At 49.6% G+C, this 9,616-nt stretch overlaps 1 protein-coding gene across 3 annotated transcripts in view; it reads right to left on the reverse strand.

Moving 5' to 3' along the window:
- Nucleotides 1-8,565, reverse strand: part of CTXND1 (cortexin domain containing 1) — a 35,205-nt gene extending 26,640 nt beyond the window's left edge. For 2 of the 3 annotated variants that reach the window (XM_032469302.1, XM_032469300.1), the window contains exon 1: nucleotides 8,355-8,565. The gene's annotated coding sequence lies outside the window, so the exon portion shown is untranslated. The remainder of the gene's footprint in view (nucleotides 1-8,354) is intronic. The other variant, XM_032469301.1, reaches the window with a different exon arrangement.
- Between the last annotated feature and the right edge of the window lie 1,051 nt (nucleotides 8,566-9,616).

A 9,616-nucleotide genomic window follows, 5' to 3' on the forward strand; every position in this document is an offset into this window, starting at 1 on the left:
TCCCAGGAGCATGCAGGGCTACTCGTGGGCCGCCCCCCACCTACCCTCAGCACAACAGAAACACACTGCTGACGAGCAAAGCCAGTGAGTCCCCATGATCAGGACATTCAGAAATCAATATTTGCCTGCCGGGCCCACTTCCTGGACGCCTGCCTAGTGCAGACAGGCAAGGAATACCAAAGCCAAGTTCTTCCCATCTTGCTAGTAAAGAACCCAGATACGCAAAATGGTAACAAGCCCTATCTTCTGCCTTGATCCACATCTAACCCTTACATCCATATCTCATTTTCATACCTACCACAGCCTTGTGAGCTGGCACAGCAGGGATTAGTATTTTGATTTTACTGAAGAGGAAACTGAGGCTCAGAGAGGCCCCCTGATCCAGGGAGATAACTCTGTGAGCCTATTATACATGACGTAGGTTGAGAAGGTTTGAGGGTGCCCTGAGGAGAGAGGGGCTACATTTTGACTGCATCATGGTCACTCTGAGTGACTGCCTCTGCTGAGAGGCAGGAGAGATGGAGGGGTCCTGAAACGAGTTCCTTCACGCCAGATGTCCTTCACCCTGTGCTTTCAGGGACTTGGTGACAAGTTTGGAACCTGCAGAAACTCTCCTGGCCCACCAGGGGGCTCCTGTGAGCCTGGGGAAGAATTGTCAGTTTAGAAGGTCTCAGGGCCAACAACCTGGGGCAGGAAAGGGAGGCCCATCTGGCTTCTCTTCACCAGAACAGCTCTGAATTGTCTGTTTTCTAAATTGGGCCTCATATTCCACTCTACCAGACAACGCCAACGTCATGTCTGCATCCAAGGTCACAAAACTTGGTCCTCTGGTAGATTCAGGCAATGATACATTATGCTCAGGCTGCAGAGTGGCTATGAGTTTAATCTGGCTTTAATTTTAAAGAATTGGCCATTGGGAGATTTACATAAGATTCAGAATTTTTGCTTTTGGAAAATTGTCAGATCTAGCTACCCTGGGTCTACATTTCTGCTTGGCAAAGTGGAATCGGACCTAAGTTGCCAGTGTCCCCTTTAGACTGTTCCTGTGTCTGATTTTCCACAGTCCCCACCACCCCCTATTGCCTTCAACTCAATCAGCTTCAGTCATTTTTGTCACCCCGTCTGTAGATATTTGATTTTGCTCCCTCAGGTACGTGTTGCTTTAAAGAAGCAAGCTACGAGTTAGACCAAGCCATCTTGGTTACTCAGGGAAGTCAAGAGCTTTGGACTTGTCAGAGATTTCCTCTGTGACCACATGAGCTGCAGCTTCCACCTGCCACTCCTCTGATTCCTTTCAACCACCTCTTCTTCCCTTGGGAAGGAGGCTGTGCAAAGTGCACTTGCCTGTTTCCCAGACCTGCCACCCAGAACAGATGTGGGTCAGCACAGCCAGAAGGCCCGGCTTCAGGAGCCTCCTGGGTCTCCGACATGGCCTGGTTGTTGGGGGCTGTTGTAAGCCATCCAGCTTGGTAAATGCAGAGTTAGATTTCTCTGAGGTATGTTGAGAAATTTACACATCAGGCTGTGGCTACTCCAGTGGGTACCAAGACACTTTCCCACCCGGGCAATTCCCTTTGTCCACTGTTACCTTGGCTCATTCTGTGGACCAGGCCCCGGGAGCCCTAGAAGGGAAGGCGTGGGTGGCCACTGGGAAGTGAATGATGAGGAGTGGAGTGGGCAACACCCTGCAATGGCAGAGTCTTCATACATTGATGCCCCAGAGCTGCAGCAAATTGGACAAGACGCCAGAGCTCTTTTCTAGGGCCAGGCAGGGAGTGACACATTGAGAGAATCCGGCTCCTTAGTGTCATCATCTTCTCTCCTTTTCTACAAAATTCCAGATGCAAAGACATCTCTCTTCCACCTCCATGGGGAAGAAATGCCTCCCAACTGGGAGCCCAGGAGGTGAGGTCGAATGCACACTTGGCCGTCTCAAACTGGGCTCAGCCCACTAGTTGCCAGTGGGGTGGCATGGGTGGGTCTCTGTGCTTCCTCATGAGAACAGGGCAGTGACACCCATCTCTCAGGGCTGCCGGCTCAGATGGAACAGGAGACATGGAAGAGTGTTTTGCACAAGTGGAAAGAACTCTGTTAGCAGCCCCTGAGGGAAAGCAGTGGGTGTTGGAGGAGTCTGGTGCTCTGGGCCATCTGGAGGGGGGAAGAGTCAGGCTCCACTGGGGTCCACACAGTGCACAGTCCGTCTTCCGGATCTCTGTGTCTGTGCAGGGATCGTCACTCAGCACCTGGCCGGATTTCACATCCTAGTCACCGAGGGTGTGGGAGATGGGAAGATCAGTCCAGCCTGTAATTATTAATTACCCTTCTCTGTTTAGAGACCTTGAAAATGTCGGCTTGTTTTCTGCAGAACATAAAGCAGCCCTCCCATTCTCTGCTAATGCCTTCTTTCCTTTGAGCCCAGCAAGCCAGATTCAAGTGAACAGATGAAGCCTGAGAATTTACGCACAAAGCTCCAAGCTCAGGACGGTGGGGGATGCACTGGTAAAACATGTGTCAAAATCAGTAGACACTCCAATCATCCTGTTATTACCCAGGGGAGGGGCTGCCTGACAGAGGGTTGACTCTGGGAGGCTGGGCTTGTAGTTTCTGCCCCCTAGGTAAGAAACGGGCTGGGCAAAGCCAGACCTCTCCCTCCCGAGAGGATGTGCAGCATATGAAGAGGTCTCTATTTCAGGAAAAGTAAAGGATCATCCTTGTTGAAGATTGGGTGGACTCACGCTGAGTCTGTGCAGAAGGGCTCACAGCAAAGAGTGATGCAGGTGGACTGGTAGCCAGGACTGGGTAGCTTTGTGCAGCAGTTCCGGTTGTAAGAAGGTGTTAATCAGACCCAGGCATCGCCCTCTGCAATCAAAGCAAAGGTGACACAGTCACTAGGACTTGCGTTCCTGGTAAGTTTCCTGGTGGTGCTGATGCTGCAGGTCCCGGAGCTCCGTGGACTAGATCTTTCCCGCAGAGAAGGTCAAGTTCAGCCCCTGATACTGTTAGGTACCTACACTTTCAGATACACAATCTCGTCGGTATTCCAGCAGCCTCCGTGGGGAGGGAGAGAGTACAAAGGGTGAGACTGGGACCTGGAGCCAGTCCTCAGGCTTTGAATCTCAGCCTGAATCCCTTTTACTGCAATGCAACTTGGCAAATCACTTAACCTCTGGGTGCCTCAGTTTCTTCATGGATAAAATAGGGTGATGATTATAGCACCAACCTTACAGATTTAAGATGAGGATTCGAGGCGTAACATCACAAAAAAACACCGAGGACAGTGCCCGCATGTAGAGATGTCGGTGCGAACACCTGCGGCTGTTGTTCTATCCGTCTGCAGGTGAGGACTCGGAGCCCAGCAGTTTTGGGAAATCAGGCCTTGGGCATCCAGGCCCTCTAGGCTCTGCCCCCAACCCCGTGTTGCCCTTGGCAATCTTGTGTTTGCCTCAAGACTGAGATAAACACTGTTCTTCAAGAGACTCTTCTGGTAATTATTCACAAACAAATAACAGTCATTTGTTTTGCTTATGAGTCTGGAGGTTGACTGGGCTCAGCTGGGTGGTTCCTGCTCGGAGTTCCGATGTGCATTTGGGTCAGATGGTGGCTGGGGCTGGGGCCTCTGGCGGGCTCCTTCACTCACATGTCTGGAGTCCACGCAGGGAAGACTCACAGCTGGGGCTGGAGCAGCCGGGCTCCTCGGGTATCCCTTTCAACGTTGTGGCCTTTCCACGTGGTGGCCTTAGGCAGCTCGAGGGTCACAGAGCAAGTGTCCCAAGAGAGGCCAGCATTAGCCAAGTGGCCTTTTCTAACCAGCCCAGACACAATCGCCTTAGACCCAAAAGCACAGGTTTCTTTCTAGATATGGCCTCTGCTGTTTGTCTTTCTGTGATTTTCCAGGGCTGGTGCAGGCGAGACTGAGGCCACGTCAGTCTGGACAGCAACGCTTTGGCTACAGGCAGTGCTGACAGCCGACTGCATCGTGACTTTTGTGGAAAACAGGAAATCACAAAACGCCCTTGAGTGAGGCCTGCTGTGGGAGTGAATGTGTGTCTCTCCAGGTCTAAAAGGAGAACAAGGGCATTTGCGCTTCTGTCCAGACAGAGTGAGCCGTGAACTTGGTGGGGGGAGGGAGTGTCCAAAGTTCAGATCCAATGAGTGTGCAAACAGTTCTAACTTCCCCAAACAGGGCCTGTGCTTCTCAAATTTTAGCCTCTAAACTTCAGGTGCTTGATCATCTCTTGCTGAAGTGTACACTGCCAGCTCTGAAGTTCTGGTTCAGGGGGTTGGGGTTGGGCCTCTGCACCTGAATCCTACAACAAGCCTCCCAGGTGATCCTACGAGAATGCCTCTGCTGCACTCTCACGCTGTAGGGGACGTTTTCACAGTCAGATTCAGAGTCCACGCGCAGCTCCGCAGGCCTGCCTGTGGTAAGCGTGGTGCTAGTCGATTTCACATGTTCTCCTCTGTAAGCTCCTCCTGAAACTTCAAGCAGAGCTCATCACACCTGCCATCTCTGGTCAACTTGTCATGGCCACCTGAGCATGAAAGTTCACGTCCACGGAAAGAACATCAGACTTCAATCCCCAGTGTCTGCCCCGGGCGCAGACTGCAGGAGGGCTGGCAGGACTGCCTGCTTCTCTGACCCTTCTCAACCCACAGGGGAAGCTCAGGGTACCTTTCTGTCAAGACAGCCCAAGGACAAGGATGAAATGCCATTCTGGAGTCTGTGCAGTTCTGCGGGCCAAGGCACTAGGAGTCAGATCTTTTAGAGGAAGGATCCAACACTGAGTGTGCAGGGATGTGGCCCGCGGTGGAAGGGCACCTCTTCCCAGAGGAGTGTTGGTGGTGGGCTGCCTTGCTTTATATTAACACAAAGCTATATTATGCAGTAGAATTAAATACTTAAAAATAATTTAAACATTAAAACATATTTGAAGAATTTTTAAAAATTTAAAAATTCCCATAAGAAGAGAGTGTAAACTATATACTGAACATGGAGTGTGTGTCTTGAGGCCAGCCATTGACTGAGACCCTCTTCTGTCATTGGGTTAGCAGGTGGGCAGGGCGTGACCTAAGGGGCTTGAGGCCAAAGCTGTAGATACACTGAAGGCTGCTTGTTTGTGTGGAAGCCTCTTTGTGCTGCAAGGGCTTCTCAGACGTCTCTGGCCGGCTGGGGATTCTGAGACTGGGGATCCCAGTCGGCTCTCTTTCCATCTAGGATTCTGTCTTTCCATGTTTCCCTTGAAATAAGTTTCCCAAGGGGGCTCCATCTGGAGGGCTTGAAGCATCATCATCCCTGGGGGCACAGTAGAGACCCCACCAGAAATGTGCAGCATAGGGGCGTGTGTTGAAGAACGCACACTGAGCACTGATGTCCACGGGGGAGGCAGGTGCAGACTCCGGAAAGGGAGGTCCACAAGGACTTCGTGTGTAAAATGCCTACCCTGTGCTAGGCTCTCTCATATACATCACCAACCACAATTTCCACAACAACGCAGCAAAGATGGCAATGGCTTCCTAACTTTAAAAGGCAGGAACGGACTCTCAGAAAGAGTTAGGAGCCTCCAAGTAATAACCGATTGTAGTAGAGACCAATTACAGAGGGACGGCTCCCCAGGCTCAAACGTGAGTTATCTCATTTAATTTTATCCTCACAAAGTGAAACTGGTAATCATAATTAAGTGCAGCTACTTTTTTTTTTTTTTTTTTGAGTGCTAACTCTACAGCAGGGATGTTTTCCTTAAGCAACTTCACATGATGGGGGGGCAGAATATAGGTTTCAAAATCAGATGATCCCAGTTTGGAAATCTTACTCTTACCCTGAACAACCTCTGGTAATTCAAGTTGCTTCTCTGATCATAAGTTTCTTCATCAGGAAAATGGGGAGGACAGGTGTTACTCTGGGAATTCAATGACAGCAGGTATAAAAATGCTTAGCGTCACTAAGTACTTAACAAATGGAACTGACTTTTAGGTATTGGTTCTCCTGGGGTTTTACAAATGAGAGAAGTGAAGCTCAAAAAGACAACGTGATTAAGTTAAGGTCATCTGACCAGAGGCAGCGCCAGGACTAAATGCGGATCTAAACAGCTAAGCAAACATCAGGGCTCTTCCTCCCCTGTGTACACAAGACGACTGATTTCAACAGGGCTGATCCTCCGTCATCAGGAAATGTATAAATTCCCACTCGCCAGCTCCCGGATTGTAGGGCGCACAGGATGCACTTCAGGAATATTTCCTTCCAAAACAATTCAGATAGTTGAAAATGTTGTCACTTTTAATGTTTTCATGGGAACTTCCGTTATCTAAAAAAACTCACGAGCATGGACCAGCTCCAGAGCCTGCAGTGCCAAAACTCAGAGCCGTTACAGTCTTCCTCCACATCGGGACTTGTTGAAGCATTAGCCTCAGAGTCTTGGAAACCTGTCAATTTTATAAACCCTGTTCTTTCTCTTGTGGCCGGACAGGATAATTTTAGGACATTTTCCTTGATACCATTTCATTTTCCATTTAGACCATGGAAATATTGTCCAGTTTGAATGATACTACACAAGATCATCTTAGGACTGCAGATTTTGAGTTTGTGCTGTGATAATGCAGCCTGGTAGTGTAAATATTTGTTGGAGAAAGATTAACCAGCAGGGCAGTGTATTCAGAATGGCTGCCTTTTTCATTAACCCAGTAAGGAAATAAACCAGAGAGACACGCAGCCCTCTAAATCACAACTTACAAGCAGTCATTGAACTGCTAGGAAAACTAATTTTTTTCAGGCTTATTAAGGTTCATGCTGTTTAAAAAATCCTTTATTCTGCCATAACCTTGTTTATTTTAAATTTACATCTTGAATATCTAATGGTCAGAAATATACTATAAATTTCCAAAAATATTTGAGTTCAGAGACACATTATACTTCATGCAACCATTACCTGAAAGTTGTTCAGAAATATTAAACACAGTTGGAAAAAAAACGACTGGGAAATTAGTCATTCGGAATAAGAATATATTAAAGATTATATAGAATAAACGAACAGCTTACCCACAATTTCTCTTTTGGCCAAATGTGAAGTCAGTGGTTTCAGAACAGTTTTCCGGGATAAGTTTTGGCTTGACACTTTTCATTCTCATGTGTCCTCAAAGATGTTACATGCCTTATGCTGAGCCATCCCTGAAAAATGTAGCCTTAATCCAAATCCAATTTATAAATCACATCTAAGGCCTTGGATGTTTGGCTTTCTGCTGTCCTAAACCCACTTTGCAGGTTTCCAAGACCACAAATCAGGTTAGTACATTTCATCTCTTAAGGAGGAGGTGGGGGGGGAGCGTACAAGCTCCCCAGCACCTAGGCGTCTACCCTCTAAGTCCACTGGATACGTATTTTATGTAAAGGAGTAAGACTGCATCACAGATATTCTGATTTTCCATTTGAAATCCGGGGAGGCTCAGGTGAACTCACACAGTGTTTAGAAAGATCCTGCAAGCTGATTCAGAAATGGATTAGAACGGAACCTCTCCCCTTGGTGGGGAAGGCACCCTGAGGCCCTGCCTGGGACTTCATTTCTGGGTCCAAAGCCATACTGTGACCTTATGCCGACATCACCTTGGTCTTTCCTGACCGTCTTTCCCTCCTGGAATTTTCCCTGTGGGCAACAGAGGCTACTGTAAAATCCAGTTCCATCATACATTTCCCAAAATATCACCCAGAGCCTGGAAAAAATATTTGAAAGGTTGTATTAGGCTTTTCGCTGCAGATCAGGACGAAATCCAACTGAGACCTGACATTTTAGAAAAGCTGCCACCAACAGAACTTTTCCCAGAAGTTACATCAAATGTGACCTTCACCAGCTACACGGAGAAAAATCTGTTCTAGGTTACCGTCAGCCACAAGAAGGGACTGAATTTTAGGCACCGAACTTGACAAGAAGGAATTCCTAACTTTGATTCAGTTTTAACTCAGGCTCCTCAAACCGCTCAACGGCAGACGGGCCGAGGACCCCAGATGGAGAGTGGACGGCTCGGGAGTGACGGTGCCTTGAACACACGGCACAGCGCCTTTCCAGGTTTCTGAGACCCGAGCCCGCAGCATAACTGGGGCTGCTGCAGCGCGGAGCCCGGCGCGGCTCCCCCTGGGCAGCCCCAGGCTGCTGCTACCTGCCGGCGCCGGCCCGGCCCTCCCCGCCGCCGAGCAGGGGGTCCCCTCGCGGTAGCGGCCGGGCTTGGCTGGACCTCAGCGAGCAGACCGGCCGCCTGCGGCCGGCGGGCTCGGTCCGCGGCCGGACACCCACCCGCGCGACGCCCCGGCACAGCCGACGATGCGGGCGGCGCGGCGGCGGGTCCCGGGATGCTCCCGCAGTCCTTACCTGGCGAGGCCGTCCGGTGCGCTCGCGGGGCCCCGGCCAGGCCCGCCCGGCACAGAGGCCGGGGGCGGCCTCCGCTCGCACGCTGCGGTGCGTGCGGGTCGGGGGCGCGGGGCGCGGGGCGCGCTGCCCAGGCCCGGCTCGGCGGGCAGCGGCCGGGCTGCGGCTGAGTCAGCGCCCCGGCGGCGCGGGCGAGCCCGGGCCAGCCGCCGAGAGGGGGCTCTGAGCGGAGCCGCGGCCGCCCTGGCATTTTAAAGGCGAGGCAGCTGGATGCTGTTCAAGCGGAAACGCAGGGAGAAACTTCAGCCCCCGGGGCCAGGCGTGGGCAGCGCGGAGGGGGCCCAAGAGCCCCTTGCAGGAGCACAGCTCAGTCTGGGCTTTCCTGATATGCTCTTTACAAGCGTTCCCTTCAGATATTTCCTTTACGGGAGAGCAAATGCCTCTCTCAGAGTGTCTGCCTGCATTATGCTTATCAGTGAGACAAACATTTTCATCAAAGTTAAGAGCAAGACCAGGAGGCAGGTTTGGAAAGTATGGTTAATGCAATTAGACAAGAGAAGGAAAACGGTGTCAAAACGCTGAAAAAAATACTGAACTTGTGCTCTGTAAAACAAACAAAAAAAAGGAGGGGGTCTTTTTTAAAAATTGGAAAGCAGAAGAGAAACAATTACAGTTAGTGGCAAATGTGATCGTCTAGGTTGGAAAATCCAAGCCGAAGACTGAGTGAAATAGTAGCCTTTTCCAAGGACCTGGCCATTTACAAAATAAACATACCAAATTAACAGTGTTCATGTGTATTTACTAACCAGTTAGAAATGCCAGTGACCCATTCTTATAGCAAAACCATAAAAAACTTGAAATATGAACTTTTTAGGGAGTATCTTCTACTTTGTTAAAAAAAAAAAAAACTTCTGTCTACTGGGGCACTGGAGAAGACTGGAATCCGTTAAGACACAATCCTTATTCTTGGACAAAAAGGACACCTTGTAACCCTCTCACACCCTCCTTATCTGTAAATTCAAAGTAGAATCTTCTTTTTAATTTGACATAATGATTCTGGGTCTCATGTGGAAGAATAAGGCGAGAACAGGCAACAAAGTGTTGGTAAAGAAGAGAATAAGAGAAAGTAGGCCTGCTGGATATTAAAATGAAAGAACGCATGCATGAGTAAATAAAATGGAACACTGACCGAGGGCACACGATTGAAGGAAGTGCCTTACATATGTTAATGTGCTTTGATCCTCACAACAACCCTGGGAAGCAGA

The sequence above is a fragment of the Camelus ferus genome, chromosome 27 (genome assembly GCF_009834535.1).
Source record: "Camelus ferus isolate YT-003-E chromosome 27, BCGSAC_Cfer_1.0, whole genome shotgun sequence".
Classification (NCBI taxonomy): domain Eukaryota; kingdom Metazoa; phylum Chordata; class Mammalia; order Artiodactyla; family Camelidae; genus Camelus; species Camelus ferus.